Source organism: Sphaeramia orbicularis, chromosome 4, assembly GCF_902148855.1.
Source record: "Sphaeramia orbicularis chromosome 4, fSphaOr1.1, whole genome shotgun sequence".
Taxonomy (NCBI): Eukaryota; Metazoa; Chordata; class Actinopteri; order Kurtiformes; family Apogonidae; genus Sphaeramia; species Sphaeramia orbicularis.
The window spans coordinates 55030148-55041941 of record NC_043960.1 but is presented as its reverse complement, the minus strand read 5'-3'; the positions used below and the strand labels follow the sequence as shown (position 1 = coordinate 55041941).

Here is an 11794-nt window from a genome sequence, read left to right as displayed (position 1 = left end):
TTAAGTAGAAACAGGCAGTTTAGTCATTTTCAGTTCTGGTTCATGGTTATTATTAGAATCTTACCACAGGTGTTTCCACCAAACTCACAACATTAAACGCATCATTTGTACCATTTTCTGCCATTTCTACTTCTTATCACTGGAGTTGTCATGTGGTATTTACTACATCATTACCTGTGTATTTCCAGTGTTTTACTCCATCTTTATCATATTATTACTGAGCTGTAAAGTGCTGCAAAAAATTCACTTCAGGTGTGTCGTTACTTAAGCTGTGGTGTTGAGTGCTAATGGACCAAGAGGATCTGAGCAAACAGTGTTAAAACAACACCTTAAAAAGACAACTGAAGATGTAAGAGTCATTTTCTGTGAAAAAAAAAAAAAAAAAAATCATAGGTTCCAGGAATTTCATGTGTAAATAACAATGTCTGACATTTTCATGTTAACATGGGAAATGATACATGAATATGGAGTCGAGTGCAATATAATAAAACTCCACTTTAACATCATCATTAATATTTCAATAAGTGTTACATCTTTTACACCAGTGGTTCTCAAACTTTTTACAGTGGAGTACCCCCTGAAATAGACTTTTTTTTATCCAAGTACCCCCAACTCTCGCTTCAGCATTTTGATTGAAAAAAAAAAATTTGGCAAAATTTGTTCCTGTGCCAAAGGTGTCTGTTTATATTTTCAAAACTTTGTAAACAAAGGACATATATTTAACTGTAATATATAAAAAGTGACAAATTTTTTTAAAATGCAAAATATAAACTGAAAGTGCATTCTTTCATTGATAAGAAAAATAAAAAAATTGGTCATTAATTAATACATGAACATTTCATCAACATAAAATAATTCCTTATCTACTCAAATAAACTCATTTTGAATCATATAAAATATAAATGTTCTTCAAATGTTACCAAAGTTTCAACAAGATGATTGACAATAAAACTATTATATGAATATATTTATAGTGTTTTATATTTCAGCTTTAATTTTTATTATTTGTTTTGTGTTCAGCACATGATGACTTATTTTTTTACAAAAACATTTTTGACCCAAGGAAAAATAATACAGATGTACAGTATGTCCTACCCACAATGCCATTGCAGAACTTCTACATGAATGAGGGGCTGATCTGGGTCCAGTCACAGGAGTCATGAGTACCTTCTATGACTAAACTCCTCCTACAGTACATTTACATCTGGATCATTCCACTCACTGTTCCCATTAGTGCTGGTGTATCCCAGAGCACTCTTTACAGTGTACTGTCTCCATGACGACAACCAGTAGCACGTGCAAACTCCTCATTTAAATAGGGCGGTCTCCAAGACTTTGACCTGTTGACATTTGTGCAGGAAATCTGAGTAGATCACCTGTGACACGCAAATTAATAGCACATGCATTTTTTAGCTCGAGCAAGTAAATTTGTGTCCATTATTTGTGATCTTCGTAAATCAGGCCCTAAGTCTTTGCATGGTACTGAAGCTGGAGTACCTGGACAGAACCCATGCAGACCCAGTCCAACACTGGCTGATTTTCCCACAGTACTAACCACTGCTCCACTCATTCCATACTAGTTAGAATTATTTCATAAAAGGCTTGTTTTAAGCGTGTGTTATTACATTTTAGATTATAAGTCTTTCTGAAGGTCGCACAAGAAATATTATGGGGGCGGCCATGGCTCAGGAGGTAGAGCAGGTCGTCCAATAATCGAATCCTGCTCTGTCCCAGGCAGTCCGTTGTGTCCTTGGGCAAGACACTCCACCCTCCTATCCTCACATGAATGCATATGCGAATGTATGAATGTGTATGAATGTTCAGTGGTGGTGGGAGGGGCCGTAGGAGTGAATGGGCAGCCACACTTCAGTCAGTCTGCCCCAGGACAGCTGTGGATACAGGTGTAGTTTAACACCACCAGAGGGGGAATGGGAGAGCGAATGAATAATGCAGTGGTTTCCAACCTTTTTTGGCTCATGACCCCATTTTAACTTCACAAATTTCTGGCAAACCCCAGACAGACATTCAAAACTGAGACTTTTTTTTTGTGCTAAAATTAATTTGTTTTTGATCATGTAATAGTTTGCTATACTATGTTTCAAATACAGGTTAATTTTAGAGGACATTTAGTCTATATAATGTATATTATTCTGGACAGAGGCAGTAAATCCAGGTGTAGATTACTGCACAAAGTGAGAATTGGATTTTCCTTGGTCAGGATATGTACAGTCAGTCCAGCTTGGATTTACGAGGCTGACAATTAATACTGAACAAACAAGAACTCAAACTATGAATTATGAAAGAGCTGCAGCATCTGAAACTGACCACAATGAACATTTGACAGATAAACAGAACCACAGTGCTGCAGTTTCAGCTTCACAGTTTGTCATGTCTTTTATGGATTGTGATTGTCTCTCTCAACTCACTATAAATTTTATATTAGTAAGTTGTTTTTTTTTTGGTTTTCCTTTTATCAATTACTAGAAATTTCAGGTGACCCCATTTGAATTCCAGACGACCCCACATTTGGTCCCGACCCCAAGGTTGAAAAACACTGGAATAATGGATCAATAATGTAAAGCGCTTTGAGTGGCCAAAAAAGCACTATAGAAATCTAATCCATTATTATTATTATTATTATTATTATTATTATTATTATTGTTATTATTATTATTATTATTATTATTATTATTATTATTATTATTATTATCATTATTATTATTATTATTATTATTATTATTATTATTATTATTATTAAATATTTCTTTAAGGAAGCGGGGAAAAAAAGTTGAAAAGTGATTCAGCTTTTCAAAAAAATGTATCGACTCAAATGCTCCATATTTCTGTCATCATATGGATGTAATGTGTGATTTTGCCTGGTCCATTGTGTCCTACTGTTTCCTGCAGCTGTGTTGAAGCTGCACCTCGGGAACAACCAGTGTCTGGTTTGTGTCACTGCTGACTGCCGCTGACAGCTCCTTGGCTTCGCTCGCTGAGATAACGAGCTGCAGGCGGCCGCAGTAGCCTGGTATGGCCCTAGGGCCGCAGACATGACAACATGGGAAACGTACAGAAGCGTTTCGACTGCATCTGTCTGAGACGTTCATAAAGGGTTTAAGGAACGTACACAGCCACAGAGGGTAAGGCAGAAGGATCAGAGGCCTTCTGTTATGATGAAGTAGAAGGAAGGCTTTTTGTGCTGCAGCCAAACTTGAATATTTGTTAAAGCTGCACAAAGGCTGCCTCATCTATCACTGTTACAGACGGAGAGGAAACACTGGCATGAACCTAGATCAATATCTAAGTCTTTGATCTTTTGGCTGTGGATGATTTGAAACAGAAATGAACAAAGATAAGATTGCCACCGTTTTCTTACTGCGGTCTCACCTTACCTCACCTCATCAACCACATCTGCTTCACCTGTTGTGCCCAGCTGTCCTCAGTCAGCTGGGCAGATTCATCCACCCATTGTCAGATTGTCTTTGGATCCTTCCAGACTTTCCAGTGTTTTCTGGTGCCTGTGTTCCTGTTTCCGACCCCGCCTGTTTTGACTACATCTCCTCGCCCTAGCCCTGGTAACCCCACCTGCTTTTCTGTCTGTGATAGTCTGCTTTCTAAGTAGGTAAGTAAGTAAGTAAATTTTATTTATAGAGTATTTTTCACAGACAGAGTCACAAAGTGCTTTACAGTGCAAAGTACAAATAAACAGTACAAATAAAATACAATTAAAATACCAGTAAAACACACAGGGGCCTGGCCATGTAAAGCCCGGAAAGTTAGCACCAGAATTTTAAAATGAAAGCGATATAAAATAGGGAGCCAGTGGAGTGATTTAAGAACAGGAGTGATGTGGGCTCTCCTGTTCGTGTGGGTCAGAAGCCTGGCAGCAGAGTTCTGGACAAACTGTAGACGGGCCAGCTCCTTCTGTTTAAGCATGTGAACAGGCTGTTACAGTAGTCTAAGCCAGAAGACACAAATGCATGGATGATCATCTCAAGCTCATTGATGGACACCATAGACCTGAGTTTGGAGATGTTGCGAAGTTGAAAGAAGCAGTTCTTCACCAGGTGTTTGGAGTAGTACTCATGTCCTGGTCAAAGATGACACCCACATTCCTCAGTTTGGTCTTCACCGAAGAGCTCAGGTCACCGAGGTGCTGTTTAATCCCTGGGATAGCCCTGTCTGGGGTAATAATGAGGGTCTGTGTTTTGCTGGAGTTCAGTTGGAGGCTGTTATCATTTAGCCACTGCTTTAACTCTGACAAGCAGTTGGTTAAGGAACTCAGTTTGTGGGGCTCAGAAGACTTAAAGGAGCGGTACATCTGGATGTCATTTCCGTCTGCCTGTGACAACCTGGCATCATCCTTCACCACCAACATCCTCATTAGCTGCATCACCTCAGTGAGAGATCCACTCCCTTCCCTGTGGTTCTGACTCCTAGAACCACCTTTGAACCTGAGTTTCCACCCTGCCTGGTTCTGCTGGGGAATACTCAATAGTTAAGGTTTAGAAGTGTTTTGTAAAACACTGTAAAATGACAGACAGAGAGCAGTATTAGTAAAAGCACCTGAGAAAAGGACTGAAGGACTTTTTATGAATGGACTGTGTGTTTTTTTATTGAGGCCAAAAAGAAATTGCTTAAATAAATGTATTGTATAAGTAGAGAATGAGATTAAAAACAGATGTAACCCTTTCATGCACAGTGGTCACTACAGTGGAAAGCTGTTCAAAGGTGTTCTCTTGTATATTCATGGATTTTGTTGTTTCAGTTCCATATCAGCTAACACAGTGGACACTTATGCACCGTCCCATAAACTGCATTTCATACCATTACTGCAACTTTGCTGTTCTAGATAAACCTGATCTGCAGTAACATGTTTGAGTGTAAAAAACTGTGATTTGTTAGACAAATTTTTTTTTTTTGCATATTATATACATGCAGGCATGTTAAAATGTGAGAAAACATCAGATTATCAGCATTTATTTCATAGTTTTCTCACAGTAAATACAGTAAATACATGTTTCTTTGCTTCTAACATTAAACGCATGGTGTCCAGTTGAGTGGACATTTTGGTAACTCCATGAAAAATAGGATCATAAAAAATCAATCGCATAGTTTTTTTGTTTGTTTGTTTGTTTTTTTATGCCTAAATGTCTAGAATAAAATCTTGATTAAGGTTGTCATAATTCATGCATGAAAGGGTTAATGAAAAAAACAAATAAAAATGTTTCTGATTTAGTGTTTATTAGGAATAAAACCATCCTGTGTCTAGACCAGATTGAATCTCACCTTCTTTTTCAGTTGGTTTCATTGGTTTGTTTTATAGAAAACTATCAAGTATTAAATCCATCCTTCACAGGGACAGACAGAGGACAGAAGAACTGGGATGTTTGGAACTAGATGTGGACTTGGAAAATCTTTGTATTGTGTTGAATCATTTTAAATTGCGTCATATTCAACCGAATCACATTGTATGAAGTCAAATCATTGTCAAATCATTAATGAATGTCATCGTGAACAGGGGTGAATTGTATCTCATCATATGGGCAGGGGGCTTCACTGTATGGTTAATGTATAGTGTCACTGTCAGCGTATCCAGATGTGTATGGAATCGGCCTCAGTGGACGGGACTCACATCCCTAAATACACTAAACCTCACAAATCTTATCACCATGAGCATTTGAGATTTTTCTATCATATTAACCATTATTTCTCCAGGAAAAACTCATTGGGATTAAGAATGTCTTATAGAAGGTCATCCTACCTAGACCATGAAACATCACATACAGTCAGTGATATACTTATGCATTTAACTTATACATGTACGATTATGTCATTTCAAACAATGTACATAAATTCAAGAATGAGAAATCCCCTGGTTTTGTTTCGTTTTCCTTCATCATTTTGTTTCCTGTACTTCCGTGGGCGTTTGTGGGCGTGGCCTGCTCTTGACACCTGTTCTCTTCAGGCTATCCGCCCTGTCTTCTTACTCAGTTCTTAACGTATTATTCCAGTGGTTCCCAACCTTTTTTGGCTCGTGACCCCATTTCAACATCACAAATTCCTGGCGATCCCAGACATTCAAAACAAAGACTTTTTTTTTGGCTAAAATTAATTTGTTTTTGATCATGTAATAGTTTGCTATACTATGTTGCAAATAAACATTAATTTTACCCAACATTTAGTCTATATAATGTATATTATTATGGATGGAGGCAGTAAAGCCAGGTGTAGATTACTGCACATAGGGAGAATTTTATTTTCCTTGGTCAAGGTATGTACAGTCAGTCCAGCTGTGATTTACAAGGCTGACAATTAATACTGAACAAACAAGAACTCAAACTATGAATTATGAAAGAGCTGCAGCATCTGAAACTGACCACAATGAACATCTGAAAGATAAACAGAAACCACAGTGCTTCAGTTTCAGCTTCAGAATTTGTCATGTCTTTTATGTATTGGGATTGTCTCTCTCAACTCACCATACATTTTTATTACTTTGTTTTTTTTTTAATTTTATTTTTTTCCCAATTATATTTATTGAACATTTTCAATGAACACAACAGACATTATATCAATTCGTAACAGTCAATGCGCAATCAAGAATGACATATCTGACTGTCAACACCCATCCCTTCCCACCCACCCAACCCACAGGCCAAAAAAAATAAATAAAATAAAATAAAATCAATCAATCAATAAATAAAAAATAAGGAAAAACATAAAAGAAAATCAAAAACAGAAACCATAAATAATGATAAAGGAACTCAAATCATAAAAAAAGGTAGTATAGTATACAGAAATAAGAGAAGAAAGGAAAAGACTACACATAATTTCTCATTCCCTCCTTTTCTCTCCTTTCCCCTCTTTCTCAATGATGTTTAATCATCTATATTCTGAGGAAAATTTAAAGAATCAAAATAATGTAAAAATGGATCCCAAGTGGTATGAAATGATTTAATTGAGCCTCGAAGAGAGAATCTCAACTTTTCAACCTTAAGATTGTAAAGTGCCTCACGTACCCACCGGACATGTGAAGGGGGATGGGAGACCTTCTAATTAAGTAGAATCAACCTTCGGGCTAAGAGTGTGGTAAATGCTATAGCCCGCTTCAGCGCTTTTGGTAGAATTGAAGCAGGGGAGACACCAAAAATTGCCGAGATAGGATTGGGAGCAACAAAAAAACCATATGCTTCAGTTAGTGTGTTAAATATTTCTGCCCAAAATGGTCCCAAGTTAGGACATGCCCAGAACATATGTGAATGATCGGCAGGAGAGAGATGGCATCGGCCACATTCGTCACTTACAGAGGGATAATTCTTGGCTAATTGTGACTTAGTGTAGTGAATCTTGTAAATAACCTTGTATTGAATTAATCTATGCCTAGCAAAAATCGAAGACAAGTGAACAAGGGTCAGTGCAGAGTTCCACTGTTGCTCTGTAATTGCAATGCTAAGACTCTCTTCCCAGCTTTTTTATTTATTTATTTTTTTTAAAATTATTTTTATCAATTACTAGAAATTCCAGGCGACCCCACGTGGGGTTCCAACCCCAAGGTCGAAAAACATTGTATTATTCTATCAACTCCAGTGACAGCAGATGCTCTAAGGCCAACAGTTCTAAATTGGATTCTTTCTTGTGATCTAACCTTTGTTTGACCTGTTGTGGACGTTTTTATCTGCAAGAACTCCAGACCAATGTTAATGAGAAAGCAAACACTAGTCACTGTTCTATTGGATATATGTGCAAAACTGTAACAATATTTACTAAATGTTGAAAAAACCGAAGTGCGTAATGTTGGTTTTTCCATTAAATCACAAATGCAATGGATTGTTTATTTATCATCGCAAGATGTCACGAAAAGTCATTCCATAAACATGGTGACGAACATAAATATCTGTTGTTAAGTTTAACCTTAGCCAAAGTGTCAGATCTGCATGAACAGCCTTCCCCTGTTCAAGCCCCTTCCCCTTCTTCTCCTGTTCCCACCCCAGCGAAGACTGACTTCCACAGCCAGGTACCACCAGGTGAGGACCTGCTGAGTGACAAACCTAGAGGTACGTATACATGCACCTTAACCCTATTTGTTTTCCTTCTTCAGAGCGGAACTGTTATTTGTCTTTTTTTTGCAGGTCAGTAGTGTGCATGTGTTACTGAGGACGAGGTGATACTGGTGTCTGAGACAGCGGCCAAGGCTCAAAGAGAGGTCGTCTGTCTTTGACTGAGGTTTCCAGTCGTCTGAAGGATTCATCACACTTGCTCTCAGGTTTCTGCTCCAGAGATTGGCTGATGGATGAACACATCGACCACGTCCAGGCCCTGCTACACAAGCAGTACCTAGACGTCTGAGGATTTCAGCCTGTCTGCACCTGTCAGAGCCACGGATGTCAGCAGGAACACCTTCAGGCAAGTTTGTTGAGGTTTTGAGCCTTGGGGGTAATCACTGGATCACTTGATCATGATGTTTCTCATGTTTCTGTACATGATTCTCTGTATGACCGTGTTCCACAGAGCAGTGCACCCTTACTGTTCCAGCAGATTTCTTTTCTTTTTTTCAGATGCCAAGCAGATCCTCCTCCAGTCCATGAACGTGGGGAAGCTCTGACTGCGGTGTATTTCATAGCCTTTACAGAAGGTCTCTGCTGTGACATCTCACCATGTGATCTCACATTCGATCAGACTGTGATGGAAGAACACCTGGTGAGATGTTTTGAGGGGAACAGGATACTTCCCTTCCCTTTAGCTCCGTGCCCTCAATGTGGACCACCCCAAGTTCATCCTATAGCTATGTTCTGCTGCTGCCGCCAACCCAAAGATGGACGATGGATGATAGGGTGCAACAAGTGGTATCAAAGAGGATGCAAAAAGAACATTTCCTGCTGTGGGGAAATGTTCTTTCTCCATATTTACCACATGAACACATGCTTTGCACATATGGTAGCTGTGGCTCTGTCCCAGTCATGTGCCGTTGTGTCCTTGGGCAGGACACTTCACCCACCTTACCTCCGGTGTCGCCCACACTGGTGTATGAATATTTGGTGGTTTGGTGTGGGATGGAAGCCATGTCCATAACACCTTCTTCCAGTCTTCAGTAGTCCACTGGCGGTGTTTCATGACCCAGCCAAGCCTCTTCTTCTTATTCTGAAGTCTCAGCAGTGGCTTTCTGCTGCAACTGGACCCATCAAACCTGCAACTGTTCAGTCTTCTCTTCACAGTTGAAACTGAGACTTGCTTACTATGACCACTATCTTCTCTGTGCTTTCAGCTGTTGTCCTGTCAGTCTCCTCTCACTCCAGCTGTTGACTCTCATAAACTCTACTTCTGATTCTGTTGTATCTTTGGTTCTGCCAGACCTCCTCCTGTCAGTATTTCCCAGTCCAGTTTCTGAGTGCCGTTGGATGGTGAAGGAAACTGGACTTACTGACACCTGGACTTTTTTGGACATTTCTCTGTAGGTCAGACCTACATTTTTCAGTGTTCTGATGGGTTGTCTCTCTTCTATTGTTAATTGCCTTTTCCTCTTTTCCATTTTTATAGTAACACGCTTTCTGCAGTACAATACTGTTCAAATAATGCTCATAACGGTATGGTACCAAAGTGTGTTCCAACACTACTTTTCTGCAGACACAGGGGGTTGAAGGAATTCAGAAACGTTGGGACACTTGGAGGAACTGGTAGCACCAACTTTCCAGGCTTGATCAACCTCCACTGCTGCAGAACTGCTTTCAGTTGTTAACCCATTTCTTGTTCGCCTTTTTGTATAATTCTGAAATGTACATTATTTTTCAGTTTTGTGTAACCTTACCTTTTTTTTTTTTTTTTTTTTTTTTTTTTTTTTTAAACTCTGGCAGTTCACCACTTACCTTTGTACCATTTCAAGCTGTTCATTGGACTTTAACTGCTTGAATTTCAATACAAAACTGGAAAAATTGGGGTGTTCTAAAACTTTTGGCTGGTAGTGTATATTTATATCTTATGAAAATGTAAAAAGATGTCATGACTCAATAGTAATGTATAGACAAAACTGCAAAAAACAAGTAAAAAATGTCTTATGGGTAAATACTTCCTGTGTCCTCCATACTCATCCCCAACAATGGAGCTTGTTTTTTTTTTTTATGAATTTTGTTTTAAATTAGTTGTAATGTCTCAGTGGGGTTAAGCTCAAGATGAAAATTCTTGGAACAAGTCAAATAATCTGAACAAGCTTAAGTCTCAATAAGAAAATAAATCTAAGAAAAAAAAAAGGGTCTTTCAAGATAAATATTCCAAATTCAAGTCAGTTTATCTACGTCAGATGTTCATTTTTTTGCAGTGTTGAAAAGTCTTAAATAATTCCAGTCCATTATTATGATCATTCTACATCACATATTGAAAGGTTGCATCTGTGTTTTGTTTTTTTTTGCACATGTGAGGAACCTGACGTCCATGTCTGTGGGTGGTGCATCAGTCTGTGATCTCCACCACAGCTGTGATGCACCAACCTCTAATTCAAACTATAGAGCTCCAAGGAGACGGAGGCAGCTCCAGTGGCTCGGTGCCATGTGAGCTCATCATCCTCCTGGAGTTATTGCACACAAAAAAAGCCCTGTCATCTGTTCCACTAGAACATTTTGCTAATGGATCCCAAGCCTTCAGAGCTTTAAAAATGCACCACAGGGCCAGACATTCTCCAATATGAAGTATTACCATTAAAGAAATATTGGAGTTTTTCCCTGAGCGAGAGATTCATAGATTATTTAGTTCTTAGGCTCCACTGATGTGAAATTTAGATTTAAAAACAGAAGGATGACAAAAAAAAAAAAGTTTTTTTGTCTATTGTCCCTTAATTTTTCTGTTTTTTCTCTGTCTAGTCTCTTTGTTTTCTGTCTACTGTCTTCTAACGTGTGTGTGTGTGTGTGTGTGTGTGTGTATATACATACATGTATATTTTGGCTATTGTGTTTTGCTTTGTTTTTCTTTTTCATGATTTTTGTCGATTGTGTTGGTTCTTGTCTATTGTCATCTCTCAGTTTTTTTTGTTTGTTTTTTTTCCTTTGTGGCTATTGCCTTTTTTTGTCTAATGTTTGTTTATTTCTGGTGACTTGTAGTTTGTTGTTGTGATTTTGTAAGTAAAAATAAAAATGACTAATAAAAAAAAATAACAGTAGTATGCTGTTTGTTTGTGAACACTGAATACTGAAATGTATCTTGTATTCAGAGGTTTTGACGGGTGTGAGGGCTCTGTTGCACTGATGCACTGAAAAAAGAGGTGTCTAAAAACAAGATAAAAACACTAAATCTGAGGAAAAAGGTCCTTAAAACCAGTGAAATATCTGTCCATGCAGCAAGAGAATTTCACTGGACAAGATTTCTTGAATTTAGATTGTTAAATCTATCAATAAACATGTGTACAGATGTATGAACACTTAAAATAAGAAATTAACACTTAAGATATATTATCTAACACTTTGAAATCTAAGTTTTGTTTTGTTTTTTTATCTTCGTAAAAAAAAACCAAATAATTTTTAGTGTATGCACTGATACTAATGGTATGGAAAATGAATTCTGCACCAAAGTACCTGCACGCTGTCGGAACATTGCTGAGTTTGTAATCAATAATCCTGTCAACCCTGGACACATATATTATGTGTGTGTGGCTGCTGGGCAGTAAATGCTTCTTATTGTCTCGAAAATCAAACAGGGATGATTAATCTGTTTCATCTTTTGCATATGTATCTCATAACATTGTATCCAATAATGTCAAACATTTGTCAAACATGTCTGACAAAATAAATTCCTTGAAAGTGCCAAGAAG

General features: G+C 38.1%; 1 long non-coding RNA gene across 1 annotated transcript; it reads right to left on the bottom strand.

Annotated features, from left to right (window-relative positions):
* Nucleotides 1–1090: 1090 nt before the first annotated feature.
* Nucleotides 1091–11759, bottom strand: LOC115418069 (uncharacterized). Its single transcript, XR_003935243.1, has 3 exons — nucleotides 11746–11759; nucleotides 10462–10466; nucleotides 1091–1464 (listed from the first exon to the last, which is right to left on the bottom strand). It is a non-coding gene; the product is annotated as an uncharacterized LOC115418069 (long non-coding RNA).
* Between the last annotated feature and the right edge of the window lie 35 nt (nucleotides 11760–11794).